At 36.4% G+C, this 27,730-nt stretch overlaps 1 protein-coding gene across 2 annotated transcripts in view; it reads right to left on the reverse strand.

Moving 5' to 3' along the window:
- The window catches only part of LOC117420659 (chondroitin sulfate N-acetylgalactosaminyltransferase 1), an 85,445-nt gene that overhangs the window by 50,203 nt on the left and 7,512 nt on the right, over positions 1 to 27,730 (reverse strand). Inside the window, exon 1 of one of the 2 annotated variants that reach the window (XM_034034179.3) lies at positions 23,533 to 23,734. The exons of the other annotated variant lie outside the window; for it this stretch is intronic. The gene's annotated coding sequence lies outside the window, so the exon portion shown is untranslated. Of the gene's footprint in view, positions 1 to 23,532; positions 23,735 to 27,730 lie in introns of those variants that run through there. 2 annotated transcript variants of the gene reach the window in all.

Consider the following 27,730-nt stretch of genomic DNA (forward strand, 5'->3'; position numbering starts at 1 on the left):
ATCTGTAAATGAAGAATGTGAGGTCTAGTGGGCAATTCACCAATTTCAATGGGCTCACTTATCTTCCACCAGGGAGAGAGTCCATTCGAAATGCAACAGCAATTTAACAACAGGGACCAACAACAATGTAACTAACATGACTGCATTACACTACAACTGCAGCACATTACAGTACAATGCAGCTCATCTGATTTTAAACAGGAGTTACTATACTGTACCATAAACAGAGATCATCAATTGCAAAATAGTTAATTTACTCTTCTTGCTCATACATTATAATAATTAACAATAACTATAGTAATTATACTGTGGTGTGCAAATATGTTGTAGATACAGTGAACACATTTCATCTCATTCATGGCTGTGAAAATTATGCCTGTTATTTAATGACCACTAGTTAAGTTTTCCCACTGGATCTGGTCAGATCGTCTAGTCTTTAGCAAACATACAGTTCTGTTAATACAGTGCAAACAGACATACTGGTCCACGCTTGTGAACAACTGTGCTCATTCATTAAGTGAAACCTCTGGCTTGAAGTCAATACAGTCATGTGTTCTTTCACAGTAGCTTACTATGACTGCCTTAAGTGAAACCCCTTCAAAACGTAGGCCCTTGTAGTAATCTGCTGATACTACTAGAAGACCATTTTGTTATATACAGTAGTAGACACAAAATAGAATTACCCTGTGACTTTTACAACAAGCACCAGGCAACCAACTTTTGACAAACACACAGACAACTTAACTTTTTGTTGAGCAACACAATAATAATAATAATAATAATAATAATAATAATAATAATAATAATAATAATAATAATAATAATAATAATAATAATAATAATACAGAATTACAGCCTTATATGTACAGTGTTGGTGTATATTATTTGGTGAAATAACAGACAGAAATTGAAGAACTGATTATTTTAATAGCAATTTTAGTTTTAACATTTGAAGAAAAAGTGTTGACATAAAATTGGAAACCAGAATGTAAAAAAAATGTAAAACACAACAAATAACTTCAGTATTTTTGTTTTATTTTATATCTGTCTGTCGTCTGTGAATAACATTTTAGATCTGCAGGCTGTTTGTTTTGCAACTGACTATTTTGTTGTGTTCATATACTGGTGGTAATAGCTTGTTTTAAAAAAATGAGGTTAGCAGGTTATCATCAACCTTTTTACAGTATACACAGGCAATCTTATTATACACAGGTCATCACCATTTATAATATGACTGTAAAACACCAAACTTTATAGGAAACATATCTTTCACCATGTATTATAATGATAATAATACATCCCAAAGTGATATTTAGTAAAACAGCTCTGGTTTACAAAGGGACAACATGTTTATCAAACAGGAATGCTTTCATTTGATGCATTTTGTAGTTAATAAGTGAACACTATTTAATGAAGATTTCTGTTCCAGATTGTCCACCCCTGGTGCAAGATGACTTGTCACATTTCTACTGTGGAATTCCTGCATCCTTTATTTATAGCTGGGTTGTGCTGAAATTGGATTTGGGAATCATGCTCTTCTGGTGTCAGGTCTATTTCACATCACCCATTCAAAACCAAATTTTTTGAGAAATATTTACAGTGCAGCCTCTGTCAATGAATGTGTACTACTACTATGTCAAGTTTTTTTTTTCCTCATAAAAGAAAGGACAAAAGTTCAGATGTTCTGTACATGTTCTCAGAAGTCCTGGCAAAAAATAATTACATTATGCGATGTCTAGCATTGCTGAAGAGGGTAGAAAGAACAGCAGTACTGTACTCCATCTAAAAAGGAAGTCAGGAAGTCAAAGCTTTACAGTAGCACTGTGTGTATGCCCCAGTTGACTGAACACAATTTGCCATTTTACAGCACCGTTTTGGGCTTATTTTAGTCAAAGGATTAGTTGTGTTAGTGTTGAACACACTAAACTACATCTTAATGAACTGACAAACACAACATTTTATTCGGATTGAATAAGAGCAGCCTGTGTTAAATCTTAACTGTATTTTCGACATTGCCACTGCTTGGCAACCCCTTCCCCTTCACACCAAGGTAATGCACACACTTCTTTGAGAGCCTTAATATAATTCAATAGGTAGATCACAGTGAAACCTGGTTTGTACTTCAGCCATTATTAATATAACAACAACAGTACTTCATTACAATATAGTCTTTAAAGCATTATTTATACTTAACTCTGCAAAGTATATCCAATGCTGATTGAGCTAACACGGTTGTTTTTGTTATCTTTACAGACTACGCAGCATTCACAAAATATTTTTTTTTCTAGTATGAAAGACTAATTTTTCTTTTAAGGGTCAAAACCAGTAAATGCCACAATTGTCATTCTTTATCTCATTATAAAGATTGTTCACCAAACAGGAGCAAGGGCTGTGAGGAATAGTTACACCCAATAGCTACAGCTATCATGTGAAGGATGATCAGTACGGACAAAAATTTGCTGTTGAGGTTGAAATAACTTTTTATTATTATTATTATTATTATTATTATTATTATTATTATTATTATTATTATTATTATTATTATTATTATTATTATTAAATTGGAATTAAAATAAGTGTACATTTTTATTATGGATTGAAATGTTAGGTTCCTATTTAATATGCCACATTAAGTACATTGAGGAATACATCTGTGAAGAGGAAGTAATATACTGTATATGTGCAAAAATGTCACACCAAGCAATGTGTATTTATTAAATCCAAATCCGCAGATTCTTGACTCACGTACCGTACAAAATATTAGCAGTTAAAACCGCTGACTAAATAGTAGCTATAGTTTTTTCAACATTTGATTCATTATTAAAACCTTGTATATGTCTTTTGTCAAACCCTGACTAATGAAAATAGTTACCAGGCTTTCTAGTCAGGCTTTCTATTCTAGTCTTTCTAGGCTTTCTAGATGAGGCTTTTGTTTCACAACAGCAATTCATGTCTTGTTAAAGTTTCTAGACAGAACAGGGAAAACCCTTTTCAAAGGCTTAAACACCTTCGAGGCCAGTGAAGTCAAGATGCTAACCAACTAATAATGTATATGTAAGAATACAGTATGCATCATTGCCAGAAAGCTGTTAGGCAGTGGGTATCAAACCTATAGAGTTTCTTATTGCCTGTTACCTAGCAACCAGCAAGAGTTCTTGTTAATGAACAGGTGATTTGTTTTACTTTTTACTTTTAACCCAATGTCTCATTTCCAAAGAAGCAGTACAAACTGTTTATAAACTGGGAAACAACACAGCACTTCTTGTTGGAAAAACAAAGAGACGCTTAGCTGACCGGTATGTTGAACATTTAAACATCAGGATTTACACCACATCTGCTGCTGCTAAACATTTTACCACAGATGGACACACCACTGATGATATCACAATGTGTGGAATGTACCACTGTATAGACAACTAGGAAACATAAGGAACACAGGTTTATCTTTGACAGGGTACCTCGGAATCTCTTTGGATGAATATACTGCCCTAATCAAAACATTCCCTGATGCCATGATTCATAAAACTGTAATTTGAAAATAAACACCTACTGCACGACATCCAGTTGAAGAAGGACATGACTGTTGGAAACATCCTGAACTTTGATAAATCAGTTAATGTGCATTTGAAGCTTTACTTCTCCTTCTTTTACAACTTTATATACACATCATTTTAACCATCCTTTTTATATATTAGTATTTATGTATATTATATGTAGTTTCATCTATTAATCACGTTTCCTTTCTTGATTGAGAAATATGTAATAAGATATGATACCCAGGAAGATAAGGACCTGAAAATGATATTGATACAGTATACATATTTATTTTTAACACCTAGTAATTCTGTTGGGGAGAAGCTACCGCTGGTGCTGCAACAAGGCAAGATCTTGACTGGAAGCCAGCAATCAAAAAAAGATGAAAGACAAACTGACCTCTGAATATAGGTGACTGAGATGTACAATCATTTTTTGAATTTGTGTTACCATGGTGACTGAACATTAAATAAATATATTTGTCCATTCCACATCCTGTCACACTGATTGACTGCTGTCATTTTATGTATGTTATGTAAAAATACAAATGTCCAGCACTGATCAATCCCAAAATAGTATTTGCCAAATTGTGCTGATTTGAAAAATATTTCCTGTAAATTTCATGGCAAGACATCTGGGAAATGCCTAAAAAAGAACTGCCTGTCACATGTGAGTGTATGAAAGTCCTCATCCTCATTAGAACAATACCCATGGGTGCCAAGTATGTATTACAAAGCTCTAATGAAGGTGATTAAAACTGACTCAGATGTGGAAGAAAGCCATGGGATGTCTTGCATTTGAAAATCAACTGTAAGACCTTCTGAGTGGGATGCCTAAAAATCAGTGAAACAAATGAATGGTTTGGCTGTTAACTGTAGCATCTTGCTTCAGCAGTACTTGCAGCTGAATAATAGTACTGATTGTGCTTTGGTGCAGTATAACGTCATGCTGACTTCAAATAGCCTATATCTGATTAAAACCGGATTCTACTTGTTATATATTTTTTCCGCTGTTTAAATACAGGTTCACCCATCTTTGAAGTATCTTTTACTTCTGATAGGCTACTCCAAAATGTATCTCCATAACTTTAAACACTTTAAATTCTCAGGTAAAACTATAAGAAACTAGGTTTTGGCTTATGCCTTCACCACTGGCAAGACATTTGTCTTCTTTAGTTGAGCTTATCAGATGCACTTTATGCTAGTATTAATAATGGGTACTTGTCCGGATTTTATAAAATATTTCTGCATATATTTCATTTCTTACCCTATTCACTGTACCCCAGATACTGTGTTGCAGAATTCTCAGTTTTGGATACCAGGTACATTTTTCCATGTCATGTACAACCCATTGCCATAACATGTACGATATAAACATAGCTGCATTTTTTCTTAGGAAGCTGTCCCATGCTTTCAAAGAAGAATATGAATGGGATAGATTTCCATTACATGAGAGTAGATGTTAAAACTTCATGCTGATTTGAACTCGTCTCTCGCCAAGATAAGCACCAACTAAAACGTAGCTTTACAGTAACCTAATGTGATCCATCTGCGTCTCCACCCATTTGTGTTTCCTTCCATCTGATGATGTAGATATCCTTCTGCCTGGTGTTGATGGCTGAAGTGTATGCTGGCTCCAGATATCAGCTTATTTTGCCTCCCCAGCGCATCAGCACACACAATGGCTGCGATGCTGACTCCGCGGATCAACCACAGTGCGGTCTCCCCAGCACATCAGCATGACAACCGTCTGGATTGAGCTAAGTAGGGTACATCTCTGGTGTCTTCAAGTGGGCACCTTCCATCCCCAGTGCCCACGACAGCTCAAGAGGGCTTGACGGTGATTCTGGCGTCCCAGCATCACCTCCCTCCATCCCCCACTCAACTTAACCCAGCTTACTTACCCGTACATCAGCGTTTCTTTATTTCTATTGTGCTTGAGATCCCCAACCAGAATCTTTCCATCTCAACCACAGCCAGTTGCTGCTCTTCTCTGCTGCTTCAGATAAGTTCTTCACTGTGCCACAAATCCTCGACAACCCACCTCCAGTGGGTAAACCTGGACCCTCTAACCTCACTGTTCCGCTTCAGCGGCTAGTTGAGCATACCGCAGTTTCTTCCTCTCATACACCTCATCTACAGCAGCCTCCCATGGCACTGTTAACTCTACCAGGTGAACAAGGCATGCTGATCCAGACCACAAGACAATATCTGGTCGAAGGTTAGTGGTGGCAATCTCAGGTGGAAAAATAAGCCGTTGACCAACATCTGCCATCATTTTCCAGTCTCTAGCAGCTTCTAGTTGTCCTGTTGTCCTGGGTAAGGCTTGGTTTTAACACCTTTTCTTGGCGGTTGGAGGAATGTTGTCTTTTGTGTGTAATGTTTTGATGGAACTGGTGGCAACTTATTGGTCATGTTACGCTTGTCTTCCAATGCTCAGGCCAAACATCGCAGCACCTGGTCATGGCACCAAGTAAAGAGTCCTTGGCTAAGACCCACCTTACATCCTGTCAAAATATGCCTTAATGTTGCAGGTGATGAACACAAAGGACATAAGGGATCCTCTCCTACCCAGAGGTTTAGGTTCTGTGGTGATGGGAGACATCATATGTTGACCTGATGAGGAAACTGATCCTGCTCTGTTCCATTGTCCATAGGTCTTGCCAGCTGATCTTGCGTTGTTCCACACTCTCCCATCTCATCCATTCTCCCTGCTTGGCCTGGGAAACGGCCTTTACGCACCTCATCCTCTCCTGCTTTTGCACCTCGTTGACTACCAGCTTCCTCCGTTGAGCTGGGGCTGCCTTGTAGCATGTAGGAGGAGTTGAACTGAGACCAAGACCCCCTCTTCCATGCTGAACTTGCCCCATGATATCACCGATTCAAAGGGCAGCCTTTACATCTTCCACGGCTTTCTTTGCTGCCCACTTTCTTCCAGTTTTCTTCCAGCAGTAAAACAAATTAAAACCATTTGTCTATGTATGCAAAGTCTTGTTGTCGAACCTGTTTCCCAGCTAGCCTAGTGATCGAAAAAATTGATTCCTTCAATGAACACCCCACTCACCTCGAACCCCCATTTTATTGGAGGTTAGCGGTGAGTGGGGTGTTGCAACAAGGCTATAAAGGCTATACATCTTAATACAAAAATGCTTATATTTGTTATTATTTTTAGAATGATCTTTACAAATTATTTTGTCAGACTAATAAGATGCTGCAGAAAAAAATATTAAAACAATGGGGAAAAATACAGTTATCTTGGTGTACTGGTGTATTTACCTTAAACTAAGACAAATATGTTCTATGGTCTTGACTTCAGTCTTCTAAGAAATAACAGCTGATCGAGGCTTGACCATGAAAAGAAAGGCTAGGGAGGAGAACAAAGCAGAAGGGCTGCCGGCATGTGAATTCTCAGCAGACATAGCAGCTCACTCAGTAATACGATAGCTGGAGTGTTGTAGAATATTTCCACAAGGCTGTACATATTCTGTGTTACATTCAGTCTTCAGTTAAATAAGTGTTACAGCCTGGCCTAACACACATGGGTATCTAATTAGTTGAATACAATGACATGTTATTAATCAGCCTAATGTACTTGTGCTATATATATATAGTGTCTGTTTAAACTTGATTTGTAAATGTTGTATTTTTATCCAGGTCACTGACATGTTAAGGCCTTGGCTGAATGGTAAAACGCACTTAAAAGCTACTCATCTAAATTAAAAACTTAAAGGGGAAGTGAGGCTACTGTATAAGCATAAGGGAGAGGTGTTCTTTGCTGGCAGAACAACGGGATACAGATTATAAAGGAAGTCTAACTTATTAATGAATAAATTATGTATTAATAGATGAACAATTCACCAAACTACTGCAACATTTTCAAGTAGGCTTCTGGGAAAAAGACAGAATTGAACCAAGGGCTGTATACCTTTTTTTCTTTTTACAAACTGAAAACACTTGGGAGAACCAAAATGCAGTAAAATACAAAATATCAGGAATTACTAAATATCGTTAACTGTGAATTCAGGTCAAATAGACACAACCTCACAAGATTCCCCTTTAAGTCACACAATTAAACAACAAGATCATTCTTTGGAGTATTACTCCAAATCTGTGCTTTTAATATGTGTGTCAACCTATATGTGTATACTTGAAAGTACTATAGCACTGAAATAAAATGTATCTGGTAAATGTATCTCCCACAGGGCAGCGGTGTGGAGTAGTGGTTAGGGCTCTGGACTCCTGAGTGGAGGGTCGTGGGTTCAGTCTCAGGTGGGGGACACTGCTGCTGTACCCTTGAGCAAGGTACTTTACCTAGATTGCTCCAGTAAAAAACTCAACTGTATAAATGGGTAATTGTACATAAAAATTGTGTAAAAAATAATGTAATTGTATGTAAAAATAATGTGATATCTTGTAACAATTGTAAGTTGCCCTGGATAAGGGTGTCTGCTAAGAAATTAATAATAATAATACAGAAATTACACATTACAAAGAATTTAGGATCAGTATTCAGTATATCAATGTACAGTGTTGCAAAGACCAAAGCAACAAACTGACCAACATATTGTCATGAAATAGTATTGGGAAAGTTACTTTTAAAAAGTAAACTGTTAGTTACAAGTTACTTGAACAAAATTGTAACTTATTATTTTGAAAATAATGAACTAGTTACAGTTACAGTTAACAATAGTTACTTCTCAGGCACAGTTTACATTTTACAGAGATGTATTTTTTTTTTTTTTTTGATGATATGAAAAGTGCATTCATGTGACATTTAAGGTTTGAATTGAACTGTTAAGTTCTTTCTGATTTCCACGTTATGTCTTATGCGTAGTCCTTTTTTTAAAAAGTAACTAAAAGTAACTACTAATGTGTTAACACATTTAGATATCTGTCTAAAAAAGGAACCATTACAGTTACAAGTTACTGAAAAATGTAATCAGTAACACTGTCAAGTAACGTGGCATACATAATTTAATGTTGTGAGTCCAATAGTTCATTATGGGAGACAAAGAAATACAATTCAATGTATCAGTAACTTTTAGCATACTATAAGCCGCTGTAATTACAAGGGAGATCCTCTTTCTCCAGCAAATTTTACCAGGAAGGGTGAAAACTGACTAATTTGCATAACTGGAGTTGAATCTTCTTGAAACTTGGATATGAAATTAAGATATTTTTCCCAGGCAGCTCTAAAGTTAAAGTCACCAAAGACAAGGACAATACTCTATCCCTCAGTGTGACGAGACAAGAGGCAAAACCGCCAGGTCAGCAAAATAAATGTTGATCTTAAAAATGTACCAGTCCTTCAGAAGCCCAGCTTTTCATTGTTGACATTTACAACTTTTACTGCAGTTTGGATGCTAATGGGACATAAAACATAGTGCTAGTTTGCAACATCTTAACACACTGCTGGAGCTCAGTTCTTTTCCAACTCCGGGACCGCAAACTAAATTAATGAACTCCATTGAATGCTTTGATCTGCTCTTTTATCACTTAGCATAAGGCTGACACCTACTCAACCACACTAATATATTCTCCGTAGTTCAAATGTATCTGCTAATTCATATACAGGTTAACAAGACTTGATTAATCTATAATTCAAAATACAATTATAATTCTTCAGTGGTTTTCAGGTATTGAGAACCACTGCAACTACATAGTAGGTTGGGGTAATTAAGCCCACACTATACATTACATTTTAATGGACAGGATTTCGAGGTCCCAATAGAAAATCTGTGATGCTTTTAATAAAGTGATAGTGCCTGTTGATGAAGGCTTACCATTTGGTAGTTGACTGTAATGGGAGTTATGTGTCCCCAGCTGAAGATGAGAGTGCTAATGAAAGTCAAGGTTAATTACCACAGGGTACAGCCTTCATTGATAGGGTCTATCGCTATTAGAAAACTATTTTTCTCATTATTGTCTTTAAAACTTTTAATGAGAGAATAGTTTTAGGAAAATAGTGCAAAAAATGTTCATAAAGGATTGCATACATAATGATATAGATCTAAGGATACGTGCAAAGTGATTTGCGGGTGCAAAAACCCCATAATGCGGCGAATGTAAAGAATGGTGTTCACCCGGCATTCTGCACCTGCTATCAAATTTGCCATCATTAATCCATTAAAAGTATATTGAAATGCATTTAAATGAAGAAAAGGGCATGGAATTCGGCGGGATCTGGATACTAAGCGGGCGCAAACATTATAATGTGATGTAAGGATTTTGCCTTGCACTTAAGCAATTGCTGACCCTCCAAAAACTTTACACCTCTTCTTACGAGGTGCAAACCACTGTAGAATTGAGTAACTAAAAGCTGTACAAAAGCACACACCTGCAGAGACCTGTCATTAGCTTCAGGATGGCTGCTGCGGTACACTTCCTGATGCAGCGACACTTTCCTCTTGTTGAAGAGAGGCAGGAACACATTTGGAGAAGAAGGGCAAGATGAAGAAGTCCCAGCATATTCAATCCCAGGGACACTTTGTTTGGGATGCCGGAGGATGCGGTGCTAAAGCGTTATCGTCTCACTCCGCAGGGCATCTTAAACCGAATAGCTGAATTGAGGGATGAGCTAGACCTCAGCGTCAATCTAGGGACCGGTATCCGTGCACATGTGACAGTGCTGTGTTCTCTGCACTACTTAGCCTCTGGTTCCATTCAGACCACAGCTGGAATGCCTGGAGGGATAGCACAATCCACCTTTTCCAGAGTGCTTGGCAAATTTCTGGATGTCATGCTGAAAAGGGCAGGCCAATACATATAATTTCCTAAGGATACTAGCATAACTGATGTGACTGAGGCTTTTCCAAACAACTCTGTTTTATGTTGAATGACCTCAGCCATAACGACTCTCAGCTCTTTCTCAGAAAACTTTTCTTTTCTGTGCACGAAGAGGACTTTGCTGCCCTTTCTCTGACATATATATATTTTTTTGGTTTGTATTTTCGTGCTTCACAAATGTCATACAGCGCCTACTGCTCTCTGTACTCCTAACTCTGCAAGTGTGGCCGCTAAATAGACCGATGGGCTCATTGAGACCCTTATTATCATACTTGCGGATCATTATTTGTTCATGTTGAGTAATTTGCATTGCTCTTAAGCTTACATAGGGCGCAGTGCAAAATAATTGCCTCGCCACATTGCAATTTGAATTTTACTGCACCTATAATTACATCTACCCCAATGAGAGAAAAATTAAAAAAAACCTTTATTAAACAAATAACCTTTCACTTGTCAGAGCTGCTTATACTGTAGTATATCTGGATAGTGGAGCAATATTACAGTACTGTCCGGGCCAACTGCACCGTACCACTTAAACCGGTTTAATTTTGAGGTTTAAACTTCAAAATGAGTTTTAAAAAAGTGGTCTATGAGCTCAATTGCAACATACTAATTTAGACCACAAGGTGTCAAAAAGCGTTTCCAATTTCAATGTACCAGCAGTGGCTTAACTTAAGCCCATTTTGCAGCCTATTTTGGACCATGTAGCAGCAGGTTTAACTGTGGGTTTTCTGACTTTGAAGGGGCAGTATTTTCATCACAAAGATACTTACTGATATACAAATAAATTACAACTGCAGGTAAGATGTTCATAAAACATACTCATATGACATTTTTATTTTATATTACAAAATTCTATAGGGTTGGGTATAGCTAAATGGCATTGGCATCACTATGTGGTGTTAAATATTAAGAATAAAATAGTTAAATATGTCAAACTGTGGCAAAGCGCCCCGCCCCTGTGTGCATTTGTGTTATGTGTTGTATGTTGCGTGTGTAAATGTTGGTGTATAGATTGGTACACGGGATATAAACGGGTCTGTGTTTCACGTGTATTTAAAGTGTAGATTTGTATTTAGGCACGAGGAGAGCACAAATCACTTCACGTGCTGGTTAAATGTAATATGTGAGCACGGGGTTGCACAGAATTAATTCACGTGCTGGGATTCAAGTGAATTAGTTAATTAGTAATTGAATCCCAGCACAACAGTATAAATAGGCACATTTTTAGTCAGTCAGGGTTAGGTGTTCGGGAGTGGAGAACGGGTGAGAGAGAGAGAGGAGTAATTGAAAGTAAGAGCGTAAATATAATAAGTGTTTTGTTTGTACTCACCGTGTTTGTTCGTCTCCGTTTCACCTGTGTGTTAGTGTTTAGTCGTTTTGTATGTCTGTTTATTTTGGCGCAAGTGCCGTGTCCCGTGTTTTTGTCTGTTCAAACCTTTTATTTTCTGTGCTGTTTTATTAAATGCTGAGCGAAACCATTCGCTCAGCTCCACCAAAACCCCAAGTCTCTGTCTGTTTACTCCCTGCTTCTGGTCTGACGCCACCCACTCCGGCCGTCTTTGTGACACAAACGTATTGAAAATCTAAATATTTTAAAACAGGATTTCATCATGGATACCATATATAGTTATATTTCCCACTCAATTCATAGGGTGCACATTATTAGATTATCACTGATAGAGATACTGAGAAGGCAGCATAGAAACACCAGGAAACCAAATTATGTACAGTTTGTTAAAAGTTAGCACTTCACATCACACCAGACAATGCTGCTGAACTGTGTAGAAATGTATAATATAGTAACTGTACCATTATCACATGGATCGTGTCAAGATTGCAGCAGCCACAATTAGTAACACTAATGTATTCACCCTAATTGCAGTTCCGGAATTTTGAAGATATTGAAAAAGACTTCTAGTCGAAATGTTTGTCATTGAAGTTTAGTTTATTTTAGTATTTCTTAGTTCACAAAAAAGGAAACACAAAACAGGATGATGTTTAAAAACCTGTAAGTCTCAACACAATGCTCTTTTACATCTACTGACTGTTTCTACAGCTGCTATCAGCCCACAATATATTATTATAACAAGGGTGTACTGTATATCAAAAATGAATCAAACAATATTATTAATACTAATAAATATATACACCAATAAGTAAAAAAAATACCAAACCATATATATATATATATATATATATATATATATATATATATATATATATATATATATATATATATATTTAAGACTATCAAACACAAATATCATAAAGATACGTTATTTATACTGCTGCCTTACAGAAGCGAGCCCACTGACATTTTCATCATTATGGCTTTCAGTGCAACTCTTTTTTCTAAGCTAGAATTTGAAGGCTTTCAACCCAGTCACTTTACCACAGACATCATAGATTGATAAGGATTGTCCACACAGTTTAAAATAGAAACAAGATTAAAAAAAAGGTCATGAAGCAAAACAGTAGCCTTGTCCAACCCTCACCAGAAAAAACACTCCCATATGACAACCAAATCAAATTTATACAGAAAAAAGTATGTATTTCTGAACTACTCTAACTGATTTATATGACAGCTGAATTGCATTGGCGTAGCATGAAATACATTAATTTCTCTAATAACCTTCTATCTTCCAAAACACAATTTATTCCTCTCGCCCCCTCCGCTCCTCCACTATCAGAGGCCGCTTCTTCTCCACCCTTGCCCCTCAGTGGTGGAACGACCTACCCAGATATCAGGACTGCTCAGTCTCTGACCACCTTCCGGCACCTTCTCAAGACACATCTGTTCAGACAGCATCTGTAAACCTCACATCTCTCGACTTTACTGGACTATATAGCACCCAGTTGTACCAGTACTTGCATCAGCTTGTACTTGCACTGAACTGCTCCATACCCTGCCGTATTCTACTACTGCTCTTAATTATAACTACTTCATGTATCTTGTATTTGACTTCACTGTTATAGGTATCCGTATTCATGTTTTTTTGTAATTGCTCTTATTTGAAATCATTGTCATCCATTCATCGTACTTACTATGTGCTCATACTGGACTTTACTCATATAAGCAAATATTTGTAATATATGTTAACTGCTCTTAGTGGAACCTGCTCTGACATGTAATTATTTACTGTAATCTCTATTTTATGCTCTTATTTGAATTTGATCTTTTGCTACTCATTTTATTGTACTTTACTAGGGGGCTCCTGATTTTCCATTCTTGGGAATGGCAAATTCCATTTTTCAAAATAACCAATTCCGTTTTTTTCTGTTTTTACCAATTTATTAAGAATTAAAAATGTAATTTGAACATAAATAACATTTTTACATAAATAATCTTTTGAATTCATTTTTCATTTTTATTTAAGTCCCTGAGATACTGTAATTTTCAAGAAAAATCTTTCTTAAGCAGTCCACTAGTAACAATGTACTGTAGGTCAGTCAACAAATAAAGGTGTTTTGAAAAAAACAGCTTATTGCTGGCATTACAATATACAGACTAGTCAAAAATGAGGGGCATGATTACAAAAATATACAATTTTCATAAAATTACAATTGAAACACAATGTTCAGTACTCTTAACTCTCCCATCTGTAGTTTCATCTGCAACAACACAGACTGGTTTATGCTGTTCTTGCTGTAAAACTGCTTGCATGTGTTTCTCGTATATATCCTGGACAGATAGAGTTGCCTTAAGGGCTCTTCAACTAGTTTTTTGTAAATTTAAGGGGGCCAGATTGGAAAAAAGTTAGGAGTAGGTGGGTCAGAGTATTTTACTCTGCACATTTTTAAGCAATGATAAATATTACATAACTTAATGTTCATATATTGAACAAGACACATTTTACCATATGAATAGTACTTTAATAATAGAACAGTGTGAGAATTTAACAGAGTTTCATTACAAACCATTTTAAAATGTATGTGACATATTAATAGAATAACTGTTAAGAAGCGATCAGCACTTCCACTTTTGAGCTTCTAACTTCTGTGCCCTCTGGATACGTATTAAAAAAAAGTAAAAATCAAAAAAAAAAAAAATCACTCTGAGTACTTAGTATTATTAAGGAGTTAATGATAAATTAGAAATAATAAGTTATAAAACTAAATGTTTCACCACAACCACCGTGTCATTTCCTTGTGCTGAGCAGGTGATGGAGTAACGGATTTGCGATAATAACTAAATAAATGAATACAGAAATTAAATTTTGTTTTTTTAATCAGGGGTTGACAATCTTTTTTTTTTTAGGTACTTCTCACTTTTCTGTATATACAACTCCAAAATGATTCCACAGAATAGAACTCATTGCAAAACAGCAAATTGCTTTTTTAAACATCTCGACTCACAGCACACAGGCAGCTCCGCAACAGAGACAGATAGTCCATCAGCGTAACGCCCACACAACCACCTGTTTTTTCATTATCCAATGATCCAAATAAACATACAAAAATGTTTCATACAAGCGTCATTGCTGGGCTTCTGGGTAGTGTAGTTTTTAAAGCAATCCATTATTTTTTATAGGAGAATAACAGCAGTAAAAGACTTTGCAGTTTTTTTTTTTTTTTTTTTTTTTTTTTTTTTAGGTGCAGTTGCAAAGCAGAATTCCATTCCCAAAATGCCAATTCCATTCCCAATGCCTAATTCCACAATTCTGTCCGTGATTCCGCGATTGTGGAAAATCAGTAGCCCTACTTTACAACTGCTTCTATCTGTAATATGATACTCTGTAATGTGATATTCTGAAATGTGCTACTTCACAATGTGATATTTTGTAACGTGATACTTTGTACTGTGATATTTTGTAACAATTGTAAGTCACCCTGGATAAGGGCATCTGCTAAGAAATAAATAAATAATAATTTTGTAAAGAGGAGGGATGCATTGGGCACATACTTGTTATTGTCACAGAAGACAAGCACTCAATCAAATCACCAAAAACAATCAGTGCCTCTCATCTGACCACATTCTGCCTCACATTAGGCAGGGAAGACACTTTAATTCCTTGGAGGGGGTTTTCCTTAGTCTCTTCAAAATACAAATGAACATACTGTATCACATGCAGTATGTTTTATTAGTTGGACAATATTATGTTTTGTGGGGGGGGGGGGTTGATGGCATTTATTATTAGGCCTGAATTATGCCCCTGATTTCAAAGCTGTGTCGTTAACATTACTCCTGGTATAACACAAAGTAAACCATTATCCCTGGCAGCAGCCTGCATCTATAATTTATAAATCCATACCCTTCCCTCATATGAGCATCCTGACAACATAAGCTTGGCATGGCTTGTACTGTATCAGAATGGATACACCTAAGCTGAAGAAATGAAGCACAACTATAAAACACTAAATAGTGGTAACTTTAGAAATGCTACCAAAATTAAATGACACACATTTTGTCTAAAAGTTTTTCTCAGTGTCTTCAATTGTCACTGAATGTATTAAGTTTTTGTTTTTGTATTTTCAAATGTTCACATAACCACACTGCAAACCCTTGTATTCAATACATTATTAAAAGAACAGCTGGAGCAAGGATTGAATCATGCCTTGGTGAAGAAGCAACACAGGTCCATGGAGAACAATGCAAGCTAACACATCATCCGCCAGCAGTCAACACACAGGGCAACATATAACCTTTTACTGATAGGACTCCCTTTGAAAGGGTTTTGATTGGAACTATTTTTTTTTTTGTAATTTGCTGTAACACAACCAAACAAATCTCCGTTTTAAAGTGTTCACTTGAATCTCAGAACATTAAACAGAAGTATCTGCTCATACATTAATTTGCTTTTCTGAATGGTGTGTGTGCATGTTTTACTCTACATGTTAAATACATAGGCTATACAAAAAGAAAACCCTTTTTCATGACCAGCAAAGGACTGGCAGAAAATAATGTGTAGTGGGATATTACATTTAATATTATTGTTGCCTTTTAAGCATATATTTTTTATAGGTCTTCATATTGGTATCATCTAGTATCTCCTGTACAGTACTGTACAATATAAAATAGATTCAGCAGACTCCTGAGGTCTGAAGAGGATATAAATATGCATGTGTTGAACTGTATATCCAGGTCCAGTCTAGCTTGACAGCCATCTGATTGAGTTGCATGCCTTCGCAATTTGTTTCCTAATCAAATAGGATTTGTCAAAAAGCCATCCCATTAAGAACCTGATTATATATAACTCGGAATATGCATAATGCCAGCACCCCAGTGACGATGTATGCTGCAGCAGCGCATTCTCAATGGCTACTTAAACTGTAATTATAAATAACATGCCTTTGCTGTGCTTTACCAGCCGATGAAATGTTACACCAAACTAATGGACGTTCTATAGAGAAGCTTCTACTGCAACTCCTATTCTTGTGCTGGAAAATGCATTAAAGCTCTTAAGGACAAAGGGACCAGTATGACTGAAAATACTGTTTTTAACCAGAATCATTTTAAGACATGAGCTGACCGTTTTTACATGTTCATGCTGATCTCATATACTACACATTCTCAATAGACCAGCACAACGGAAGAACAACACTATCAATCCTTGTTACGTTGAAAAGCATAACTGCACATTTCACGTTAATGACCAAGAACGACGGAGGTGCTTTAGAAATAGATCATCCACAATTTCAAACACGCAATCATAAATTCTGAGGTAACACTAAAAACAAGTACGAAAACATTGCACTAAAAATAGCACATCTACTTTTTATTTTATTTTTTAACCTGAAGCATCTTATTTTGAGATTCTCTTAGTAAATGCTATTAATGGCAAGCGTGTATCTTCACATTATTCTTGTTCTTATTTATTTTCTTTTAATATTATTCTTATTACATTTAAATAGGATAAGGTAACTTTGCCCATGCCTTTGCCCTAACTCCCCTACAGCAAAGCCAAACTGACACATACGTAATCAATATATAAAGGAAGCGTCCAGTGTACGAGGAAACAACAGTCGTTGGAGTGGATAAAATCCAAGACACAGTCTGATATTTTTATACCAGCGAGGGAGACTTCTGTATCCAAGAAGACCTTATGTGCTCCCTAGTTATAGCTATTATGAGATACGTGATGTGGTCATTTTAAGGTCCTGGATTTGAAAAAAAACATCAGTTATCAGTATGCTGCTTTTTCTCTGACTGACTTCAACAGAACCAGTTGCTCAGCATACGGCTGTGACTGTGAACCAACGAGGCCTTAGTGACCTCTGTTAACTTAACATGCAGTGTTCCTTGTTACTATTTGCCAATGAAAGTGAATGGTAGAGAGATTCTACTTGTCATGATCCGGTAATTAATAATTAAATAATAACACAGTTCACTGACTTTCTATCTTCTAAGCAGAGCTCTCTGTTTATTACAACAGCTGCACTGCATGTAGACTGATGGAGTCAATTGTAACAAACTGTATTCAGTATGCATATTTCATTTTGCATTGCAATATGTTTATTTGTATCAAGGTTAATACAAAAATAAGTAGATCTTATATTGTGCTTTTCATACGCCAACTCCTCTTTGGAGTAAGCGCACATAATCTCATTTGCAGGGCAACTGTAACATTATTAGAGAGATCACAGGATAATTGGCTTGAAATGCTGCAATAGAAAAGACTTGAAATGATCATGTCATGTCTGTACAGCTTTAAAAAATTAATTCCCTGATAAAAACAAGTGAGAAAAAGTTATCTTATTTTTAGGACTTGTTGCAGAAACATTCCCCTTCCACTATCTATAACGACAGGCTTATCTTACCCTGCTCAGAGAGACAACTATTTCAATGTGGTTTGTGAGTAGCTGCAGTTGTCTACGCTTCTGTAACTCCTTCAACACTTAACTAGTAACATGGAACAAAAACTACCGCTTATGGTACCATAGACTTTTGAGAAAAAAAGCTTTATTATTGCCCTTTAATATTCCCAGGCTACTACAGTACATAAATATCAGGTTTCAAACTGAAAATCTGACACAACAATTAATTTGTCTCATGCAGTATGCAAAAAACATTCTGTCTGAATATAGTTTGAATCTGGCTTATTTAATGTTGGATGCACTAAAATATTTTAGATTTATTTTTGTACAGCACATTAGTCTATTTTTAATCAATATATCTTAACTAGAGGTTCTAGTTTTCTTTTTTACTGTTTTTAGATTGAATTTAGATTTTTTTTTAATTCTCACACATACACAAAAATAGCAGAAAACACAGTGAATCTGATTCTATTTTATAATACTTGGAACAAATAAGAGTTGATGAAGAATCATACAAAAAAAGGCAGGCTTAATAGTAGCAAAGACATTTTTAAAAGAAAAAAAGAGCTAAGGTTTAACTAGACTAAACACTACCCCTAGAATTAAATCTGAATTTGGCTTCTACTATCCTTACACCAGCTTTAAAAATGTAACATTAACTAATAAATAATTGCTCACAGTTATCATAGTTTTTATTATTTGGCACTTTTTACAAAGCAGCTATAAGGATAATTGGTACTATAGTTATATAATAAATAATAAATAATTTCTTTCTTAGCAGACGCCCTTATCCAGGGCGACTTACAAGATATCACATTATTTTTACATACAATTACCCATTTATACAGTCGGATTTTTTACTGGAGCAATCTAGGTAAAGTACCTTGCTCAAGGGTACAGCAGCAGTGTCCCCACCGGGGATTGAACCCACAACCCTCCGGTCAAGAGTCCAGAGCCCTAACCACTACTCCACACTGCTGCCCTACTCCACACTGCTGCCCTAGTTAAAACCAAATCAATGGTGTTGTAAATGTCTATCAAAGACTACCAATTGTCCTTTCAGTCTTTTCAAACCCTTAACAGCCTCAAATGAGACTCTTCAGCTCAGCTCAAAACAGCCATATTATTTAGCCCAATGAGTAATACATTGTGACATTGTGCAAAAGCCATCTGTTGTACAGCTTTGACTTAACAAATATATATATATAATTAAGACTTGCGTTATTTTTTTATTACTCTGTTACTAGTGAGTCTGAATACTAAGCTTCATTCATTGAGTTGAATTTGAAAGATAGTCATACTGACGGGACACAAATAAAAGCTGTAAACTGGATTCATTCTCCTGCGTCTTTCTGAGGACTACTGTATAATAATTTATAGCACAAAACAGAACTCAGGGATGCTACATACAGTATATATATTTTTTGCCCCAACATATTGGGGCCAAATAAATTAAGTTTGACATAGCACTAACTTGTACTTTAAAACGTTATGCCTATTTAAGCAAATTAGAAAAACAGTAAGGATAACAAGCTGCACTGTTTTTTAAAACCTTTAAATCCGTTAACCTGTTCTGCAGTCCTACAGTACCTACACCAATTTCGAACACCATTTCCATCACTTCACACCAATATAAATCAATAATTAATACGGACTATTAAGCTTCTAAACACGCACTTACTATCATACTTACAATCAAGGGGTATTCAACGTATATTTGCAAAAACAAATAACTGCACTCTTACCATAAACTTTCGAATATCCATATGGGGCTCAGATCGATGGGAAGAATGGACGTTAAACCAGCCAAGCACTGTCTCCTCGAATGACATTGAAATACCAATCTGTACTACAGTGTTAATTTTGATATCCCAGCTGCTGTGGTGATCTGGCGGGTGCGTAGTAGGAAAAGGAGAAATATGTTCGTTACACCTGCTTTGCGCGCTTGCGGGAAAAAAAAAAAAATCTTCTTATCTCACAAATATTTTTTGTGTTGGTCAGAACAATTTCTTGTGAGGGTTTGGGCAATTTATTTTGGGGAGGCTTTGCCTCTTATATGCGCCGCCTATGTAACGAATATATATACACAGTCAACCTCGGTTAACTCGTCTGGTGGGTAACTTGACACCTTCGCTTAAGTCGACAGACAGTCTTGGTCCCGAATTTTCTCCATATAAAATATATGCATCCTGCCTCTTTTAATTTTTAATCCGACGCCATACTTTACTTATAGGTCGACATTTATTACCGGTACCGAAGGGATTAAAAACTAATAAAACTAGTGGATAACTCGACACTGACGTTTCACGTGACTGATCTATGACTGGAAACGGATCATTCATTCATTCATTCGCAACTACCAAGTGCAGCTGGTTACAGTGTCAGTTCATAATGAGTGAGAAGCAAAAAATTAGTTCTCATTTAATTGGCTTTAAAGCTCAGAACTTTCAAAGCGTGTGTTTTTGCATGCGAAACAATCGCCAATGTTTGATTTCTGTGTGAAACTGTAAGTTGTTTATTATTGTTTTTGTTCATCGAGTTAATTCAGTATAATGTACATTTGTTAACTTTTCCTATTTAAGCCATCAAATTAGACAGTACAAGCAAATACCTAAAAGTACAGTGAACAGTTTGTGCATAGTTTGTGGTTGGATTGTTTTCATAAAAATAACCCTGTAGTTATTTTAATTGAACTATATTATTTGTTTATTTAGCAGACACCTTTATCCAAGGCAACTTACAGAGACTAGGGTGTGTGAACTATGCATCAACTGCAGAGTCACTTACAACTACGTCTCACCCGAAAGATGGAGCACAAGGAGGTTAAGTGACTTGCTCACGGTCACACAATGAGTCAGTGGCGGAGGTGGGATGTGAACCAGGGACCTCCTGGTTAGAAGCCCTTTTCTTTAACCACTGGACCACACAGCCTCCTATAGGAGGAATTGTACCGAGTTTGTACAGTACTGTATACTCTAGTATACCATTTTCATAAGGACATTAAATTAAAAAATAAACTTGTAAATACTGTAATCGTGTGAGTTCTGTTACTTATATGCATGTTAATGCCGTGGCTCGTGCACCCATGGTTAACTCGACACCTTGGATAAGTCAACAAAATGGCATCCCCGTGGGATGTCGAGTTAACCAGGGTTGACTCTCTCTCTCTCTCTCTCTCTCTCTCTCTCTCTCTGTATATATATATATATATATATATATATATATATATATATATATATATATATATATTTGCTTCCCTTCAGAAGTTCCACTTCAATAAAAGATGCAGTCCAAACAAAAAATATAATTGTATCTGGGATATAGTACTATCCACCACAGCAGCTGTGGATCCAGGCTACAAGGGTAAAACTAGGCTTTCCTCCCAGGGACATTGGATTATATAAGAGTGAGGTAAACCTTCTCCATTACAAAGGTTGGCTGCACACAGTGCCAAGCTCGCCTACACTGTACTGTTAGACTAGTCTCTAATGCTGCAGCTCTTTTAAATTGATTAAAATAAGGGTACATGGAAACAAATCGCTGTGTCATATGGAAACCAACCAGGGTTATGAGGCCTGTTTAAAGCACAATTTAGTAAATTAGGATAAACAGGGATCACTTTAAATGAATTCATGTGAGTTTGCAGTCCTTGCTAAATATGGACAATCTTTTGATGAACAGAAATGCCCTGGTAGTGTAGAACTGGATGATGGGTTGCCATGGACAGTCCGATTCAGCACATAGAAAATAGTTCAGTCCAGCATAAGGTAAACAATGTCAATGTAATAATAATTCTGTCTGTCAAGATGTAATGGGGAGCTACCAGGTAATCTGAGAAAGATACAAAGGTAGACTGTCAGCACCCCTGCTAGAGACCGTTAAATATTTCACCTAGAGGTCTGAGTGAACCATGCTCACTGAGCAAGCGGATCAAGTGCTATGCTTTACCAGGCCAAATGGCTTGAGGATTGCATGATTCTGTGAGATTCAGTGACACTCTATGGCGTGTCTTAAGAAAGTATAGCCAATGACTTTAGCATGCTTCAATACAGTTTCATTGGATGTCATAGGCTTAACATCTCAATAACTCATTTTATATTGTTATTCTGTAATGCTTTTTCTAGTCCAAAATATCTTTGTTTTTGTTTTTTTAAATGTCAACAAATTCCTAATGAATTCAAGTGGAACACCACAGGTTTAACTGCTAATGCATTGTAATTCACAGGAATTTGCAGCTGTTATTTTGTGACTAAAATAAAATATTTCAGACTTCATTTCATAAAAACATAATAGAAGATTGTTAGTTACAATTCAGTATCAAGGATTTAAGATGTTGTTGATTAGCGTTGTTGACTGAAGGTCAGTATTATATAATGAAGTAATGTTTTTTTTAGTATTTTTCTGTGAACTGTTTAAACGAAAATAAATGTAAACAACAATACACAATGCAACAACCTGTAACGACAAGTAGAAAAAATAGGGACAAAAAAACATTTGTCTGTTCTAAATTCTATTTAATTTAAATACATTTTGAAACTAAAAAACATGTTCTAAATCATATAGAAGTGACGGTTTAGCTGTGTGGGTGTGATAAATGATAAACAAGCGACACTTCACACGAGTCTGTATCCATCCATCATGAGCAGTACATTTGAAATTGTGACCAAATTTCAACATTAACAACTCTGTAAGACAGGCCATTTTTTTCACCTGCAATGGAATTCCCTTCTAAAGGTTCTTAAACTACATACAAATCTCCGAGTTTCTATTCAGTAAGAAACGTATCTGCACACAATGTAATATTAATGGTTCTGTCTGACTTGCTCTCAAAGCCACATGCCTATTCAGTTGCATTCAATCTGCCAGTTCTAAACCATACTGAGAAATTAGCGGTCCACTGGGAGGTGTGTGTCATCTTTACCTCTTCAACGCGAGGCTATCAAATGCCCCTTTACCTGCACTTTTAAAGTACATTAGTTTTACTGGCTCGATACACAAGTGCTGCAAAAGGCAACAGTACTACAATAAAATGCTTGGAACTCCCACGAGCCACAAGTACCATTTTTAATGGAATCGTTGTACGACATGCAAGTGCACACAATGCAAGGTATTTTATCTGAAATATTTAGACATCCATTGCACTAAAGTATTGCATGAATGCCTTTCAGAAGGCCAAAATGCATTTAAATAATCCAATAAATATTGTCACTCAGACTGGTCTGTGCGGATAACCTGAAAACCAAGTATTAAAAAAAAAAAACTATTTGCAGAGAATGAAGTTTGAATAACAACATTTGTGAAGTGGACAGCTTGACAGCGCAGCTGGGGAGCAACCAGAAAGTCATTGAAAAGAGTCTTGAAAATAAAACTTTAAATTCATGCATGTGTGAATATAACTTAAGCTTTAGCCAGAACAAGCATGCAATCCTACTTGATTTCGCATGTAAACACTTACCTCAAGTGATACACTGACACCCAGCCCTACACCCACCGAGTTCAAAAGATAGTTACACGGACAAAACACCTTTAACCAAATCAAGTATCTATTTATCCAGTCTATTTTGCAGTCAAATTCCTTTTTGTGCCGACTGCAAAGCTCTCCACTTTTATCTGTCAGCTCTCCGTGTCTGCGAGCACAAGCAGCGCCAAGTGAGTAAAGCACACACACTGTGATACTGTAATTCCATCTCTAGCGAGTGCTGAGAGAGCCAGACTCCTCCCACTGCTGTATTACACAGGCACTGCTCTGTTACCTGCTATAAGAACTGCTAACCGATGAACACTTGCTTTATCAAGAGCTCGGACGAACATGGTGTTTTCAAATTGAAATAATTATTTCAATATTCTTTCATTTTGAATCAGCTGGGAAAAAAAAGATACTATATTTAGAATCGTTTACTGTGAGGAGTAGAGAATGAAACAAGTGTCCCTTCAAGTTAAAATGACTTGATAAACAAAATAAATATTGTACCTCACTGCCCTGTACAGGAGAGTGTGTGTGTGTGTGTGTGTGTGTGTGTGTGTGTGTGTGTGTGTGATTTTAATTTTGTCAGTAGTTACAATTACTAGGTATTTCTACTACAAATTCTCTATTAGGCATGCATTTTCTCAGGCATTTGCTAAATTACATAGACGTTTGCTAAAAAGGGCAACACGGCTTCAATGTAGTTGTTTCTTACTAATTGATTATATATAAATGTGCACTAAAGCTAAACGCCATGTTTCAATATCCATAACTTGTTTGAATTGTGTAGTTCATCCAGCTGTACTGACTGTGAAAGGATAAAAGATAGCAGCTCTTTCTGTGTCAGTCACTGCCAGCAGTGTCGTGTTCCACTAAGCAACACATGAACACTGAGAGGGGTAAGGGGAAACTAAATATTCAAGGTAAATCTAATAAACCTATTCATGCAGACAGATATAGTTCTGTTGCATACATTATTCAGCATACTGTCCCTATCAAATTCATGTTTTCCGATGTTCTCCCCAGTGCCCCCTGCTGGAGAGTAAAACCAGGCAAGAAACTTGTGTGAACATCAGATTAGATTGTGACTATAAATTTTGTATTTGTTTTTTGAAATCTGCAACACACTTGTAGGCTGTAGGTTTGACTCATCTGTAAGTAGTTTTGATTCTGTATGTAAATAGCAGTGTTATCCATAAAATGTGGTGTTATCCCTAAGTTCACCAGTAATTGTGCATGTTATTTACTATACATGTACCAGTGCTTTGCCATACTTTCACTGTGCTTTAGTACACTTTGCTATGCTTTCACTATGGGAAACTTTGATAAGGGATTGCTCAGTTCATTTTAGGTAAGAAGGATTTACCAACAGTAAGCACAGATGGACTGTCGTCCACAGAGTTCTGAAAATAGTAACGTTTACATCCTGGAGGATCCCAGGATAGTTTGACAGGCTGCTGAAAATACACATCTTTCGCTTTGGACCCCATGCAGTGTAAAGCTGTTAAGATCCTGGCCTGGATAAAGCTGGTCTACTGCATGCCAATGTTTTATCTGCAGCAGCAGAAAACTGTCTCTGGGCTGTCAGTCTTTTACAAGATCATTACTGACTTAGCACTTCCAGAAATGTCAGCTGTCAGGCCAGGCATGTGTTCATATGTCCAGACTATTAGAAATACTGTACATCAGCTGCTCCCCAGCACATATTAGTCTACATCAGAAAACAAACACACAATTAGGCACGACAGTCCCTGCTCAGAGTCCCAGGAGTGTTAAGGTCAGGAATGAGGTGCTGATAATCTGCAGTAATATGTCTAAAGATTACTGAGTTACTGAGAAAAGTGAAGGGTGTTCCTTTCTCATCACATTCATTTCATTGCAGTTCTGTACATTCATCGAATCATTACATTCAGACAGAATGTATTTTAAAGACAGAATGTATACCATTGGACAGACGTCTAGACTTACGATAATTTTGCCTGAAAGGTAATGTAAAAGCCTATCAAGGAGGTAAAACTAAGTACGTTTTAACTAAATTGGTGTTATAAATGGGTAACCACAAAGGAAATGTTCACTTTTGATAATGTGAAGACTTTTATATCTGAGGGATGTGATACTACGTATAAAACCAACTGCAACACAAATATTCTAACTGTATACGCAAGAAAAATGAAATAGCTCCTTTCTGGATACTTTTCAACAAGCTGTCAAATTGTGTATATGGAAAAAGGTTGTATAAATATTTACTGATCCCTCCTTAAGGCAATCTGTTATGTTTTTATTATACGTGAATATATCAGCTAACACAAACACAGGTGAAGAAGTTACCAGATTTATGTTGACTTGATAAACCTTTACCCAGATGGATAAATGACTGCTGGATTTTATTTACAGCAATGGGGAATCATCCCCCTGAATTTCATCAACCCATTCATAGATATCCTGGGATTACCCCTAAAAATAGGTGGTTTATGCAATCCAGAGGGATTACAAAGTACTGAAAAGTTCTCAAATAAAATCCAGCTATGGTTCATGGTGGCAGGGTACAAGTTAAAAAATCCACACCTTACAATTGTGAAATGACTATTTCAAATGACATTGATATTTTAAAGCTCCTCCATGGTTATAAATATATCATTACCACATCCATCATATGCACTTGCAAAAATGTAATTGTGTCATACAGAGAAGCCTCCATATACCCCCAAGAGGCTGATTCTCTCAATTACTTGTGCTAAAGAATATTCTGACCCAATGTTTATCACAACAAAAAAAGTGTTTTTTTTTTATATATGTATAAATGAGATGCCTCTGAAATGACTGAAATGAAACAATCTGCATCTCGTTACTGCAAGACAATATTAGTCTTGATAGATATTTTGACAGCGGGCTCGCTCAGTTGGCAGGACATTCCATATATCCAAGAATACGCAAATTACTGATGTTTCATGAAGAATGGGTCAAAAGTGCTGACTCTATGGGACATTCTAGAGAACTGACTACAGTGCATAGTTGCAGATTTCCACTCCTGAAACTGACTTCCCTGAAGAAATTAGTTGGTAATCATTAAGAAATTTTCATATATTCCTCCAGAAAAAATGTAACTCCTTGCAGCTTTCTTAGGTTAAATCAGTGCCGGTCATCCTGCCTATCAATTGTGGTATTTGTATTTTTCTAATTTATTTTAACTGTTAAAAATGTTCAAATATAAGAAGGGATTTGTTTAAAATCTTGGCAAGACCAAGTACTTGATACTGTTCAAAAAACAGAAGCAGCCTACTGTTGATATGTCTTTTAAAAGAAATGACTCACTGCATTATGTCAAGCCTCAGCATAAGACTCAGTCTTGTGATATCTGAATGTAGTGAATACATTATAACAACAGAAATGGAAAGACCAAAATATCATCTTTATGATGACAGCCTCTCCACAAACAATGTTATTTTCTCATTATTATTATTATTTTTTTGTGCTTGTTGAAGACACATTAGAACCAACATAAAGCTGTATGTTGAGTCAAGTGCAGGGGTAACATGAATTGGGGATGGGAAAGAAACTGAGGGTCCACTTCACATAGGTGGGGAGTTTCACTTCTCTTTCTGGTTAAATGTTTGGATTGGAACCAGTATTTTCAATTTAAAACATATGATTCCTAAAAGATTTAAGTCAAGTACAATCAAACTCACTGTTAAAGCCTTGCCCCAAAAGGCTTTTTGGTCCGGTCAGATTTTCAAATTGCATGCAGTCTTCACAGATGGCCATTCAGCTGCTCACCTCTGTTGATGCTGTTGTCAAACTTTACACTTCAACTCTGGCACAGCCTACTGATGAGTTGGCATATATGAAAACAAATCGCTCCCCTTGGATCTCAGACGGACTTTGAATTTTAAAATCTGTCAGTTGGAGAATTGAGTTCCAAAGCTCCTCGTACATTTTGATAATTTGATGGAATATGATTCTAGTTTTGTTACAAACATTCAGACAGACTGCCAAAAAATGTCCTTTGGTCATAATTTAAACCAAAATGTGGGTTAGCATTAAGCAAGGATAGACATAAAACAGCAAAATATGACAACAGTACTTAGTTTTTTTTAAATCACAAATGAGCAGCTAAATGTCCCATTACCAAGTAAACCCAAGAGACTTGGGAAGAAAAGATGCCTTGCCAAACCAGTAGATGGGTTTGTTG

Source organism: Acipenser ruthenus, chromosome 1, assembly GCF_902713425.1.
Source record: "Acipenser ruthenus chromosome 1, fAciRut3.2 maternal haplotype, whole genome shotgun sequence".
Lineage (NCBI taxonomy): Eukaryota > Metazoa > Chordata > Actinopteri > Acipenseriformes > Acipenseridae > Acipenser > Acipenser ruthenus.